Here is a 2,579-nt window from a genome sequence, read left to right as displayed (position 1 = left end):
TTTACCTCTGTTTATGTTTTATTATAGTCACAGAGAAAAACATGACATGGTGTATATTCAATTAAGTTCTACAGAAAGTAGCAGAGTTCTGTTTGAAACCTATAGTCTAGATGTGGTTTTGACCCAGGAAAAGCCTTTTGCTCCAACAAATAAAACTGTCTAGGAAAAAGCAGTAGCATTTACAAACAGAAATAAGCATATATTTGGCAGTAGAGAGCTGGAAACTATATTGACTCCCTCAATAGAATGCGAACTGTAGAACCAGTACCTGACTGAGCAGTGCATTCTAACATCAGTGGAATCTTTCCATTGATTTTACCATTAAATTCAGGTCTGGATTTTAAATCAGTACTGAACTCATTATAGAGTTGCAGCACCTGAGCATTATGGTTGATTTATGTACTACCAGGTTCTGAGCCTTAAGATAGGAATGGCTGCTAAGACTGGTCTCCTGCCAGAGTGATAAAAGGTTTTTTGAAGAGAATTATGGGTTGAATGGCGAGAAGGAAAGCATGAATCATATAGATAGTAACCTACCTCTTTATAAGTTTGTTGCCTTTCTTTTTAAACAGCTTTTAAAAATTGTACTTGACAACCCAAGAAGGATGATTTAAATAAATGGTGAGGAAACAATTCAAGCAAATGTCAAAAGCCACTAGTCCATTGATTTCAATGCATTGTGCTGTCAGAGATTTTTGGAATCATAGAATCATCTAGGTTGAGAAGGACCTTTAAGATCATAAAGTCCAACTGTTAACCTTACACAGCCAAGTTCACTGGTAAGTCATGTCCCTAAGAACCACATCTACATGTCTTTTAAATACTTCCAGGAACAGTGACTCAACCACTTCCCCAGGCAGCCTGCATGGGGTTATTGTGACCCAAGTGCAGGGCTGGGCACTTGGTCCTTTTGAACCTCATACAACTGGCCTTGGCCCAATGATCCAGCTGGTCCAGATGCCTCTGAATGGCCTTCCTACCCTTGAGCAGATCAGCACTCCTGCCCAACTTGGTGTCATCTGCAAACTTACAGAGTGTGCACTCAATCCCCTCATCCAGATAACTGATAAAAAGTTTAAACAGAACTGGCCCCAATACTGAGCCATGGGGAACACCACTGTGACTGACCACCAACAGGATTTGACTATGTTCACCACAACTCTGGGCCTGGCCATCCAGCCAGTTTTTCACTCCACAAAGAGTGCAACCAACCAAGCCATGAGCAGCCAGTTTCTCCAGGAGAATGCTGTGGGAAACAGTGTCAAAGGCTTTATTAAAGTCTAGGAAGACAATATATTCTGTCTTTCCCTCATCCGCTAAGTCAGTCACCTTGTCATAGAAGGAATGTAGAGAATCATAGAATAATTCAGGTTTGAGTGGACCTCAGATGTCTACCTCCTACTCAAAGCACAGTCAACTATAAGATCGGACTGAATTACTCAAGGCTTTATTCATCCAGGTCTTGAAAACCTTCAAGGATGGAGAATGCATAAACTCTAGTGGCAATGTGTTCCAATGCTTGACTGTCCTCATCTCTAAAAAACAGTTTTTCATTTCAATAGGGTATGTTGTCTCTCACCCTCTACCATTGCCCAGGTTTTGGCTAAAATGGGACTAATTCTCTTGTAGTAACTTTTACTTTCAGTTAAGTTTCTTTTAAGTAACTGCAGTTTCTGAAGTTGGCTACGTGTTTTTCAGACAGTGTCTACTTGTGGAACTGACAACACCTGCTGTTCATAGTTTTACTGAGCTAATGATAGAAATGGTATGCAAAAAAGGCCCTGTTTATACTTATTACTACAGCAGCCAAGGACACTGATCTCATGTTCAAGTATACAAGTGAAGGGCTGTAAGAGTCACACCTGCAGGATGAGTGGAGAGAACAGGTGACCTGAATTTGACCAGTGAAGCATTGCAACCCATACATGTCACACTCCGTTTAAAGCTGAGGGAACATGAGGGTCTCGCTCTTTTCTTCCATGGCCAGCATCTGGGGAGGGCCCTGCCTGTTGTTCTCCTGACTCTGGTTCTGATCCGTACATCCCTGAATCTGGTTCCCATCTGCTGCTGAGTCCAGTCCAGGACTTCCTGGTGTCTGCCCTGCAGCCACTGGCTCAAGCAATTCTGTGATCAGCCAGAAGACTCAATATTGAGTTTGTATGTTCTGTGTTATTTCTCTTAGTAGTAGTATTATTAGTAAAGCTATTTTAATCTTCCAACCCATAAGTCTTTCTTCATTTTCTCCTTTTTCCTTTATTTTCAAGGAGGGGGCAAGGGGTTAACAGAGAGCATCAGTCACTCCATTTATTGCCACCATGCCTTAAACGGTGACAACCATGCACCCCTGGAAAGAACTTCACTCCATCTTCTTGATAATCTCTTTTTAAGGTTTTGAAGGCTGCTATCAGGCATCCCCAAAACACCTTTTCTTCAGGCTGCACAAGCCCAGTTCCCTCAGCAACTCCTCAGGTGTCAAGTGGTTCTGCCCCCTGAGCTTCTTGGACCTCTACAGAACTTGCTCCAGTCTATCAAAGCCTTTCTTGGTTCCAGGGGCCCTAAACTGACACAGTATTTATCCT

Source organism: Columba livia, chromosome 1, assembly GCF_036013475.1.
Source record: "Columba livia isolate bColLiv1 breed racing homer chromosome 1, bColLiv1.pat.W.v2, whole genome shotgun sequence".
Taxonomy (NCBI): Eukaryota; Metazoa; Chordata; class Aves; order Columbiformes; family Columbidae; genus Columba; species Columba livia.
Note: the sequence above shows the minus strand (reverse complement) of the source record.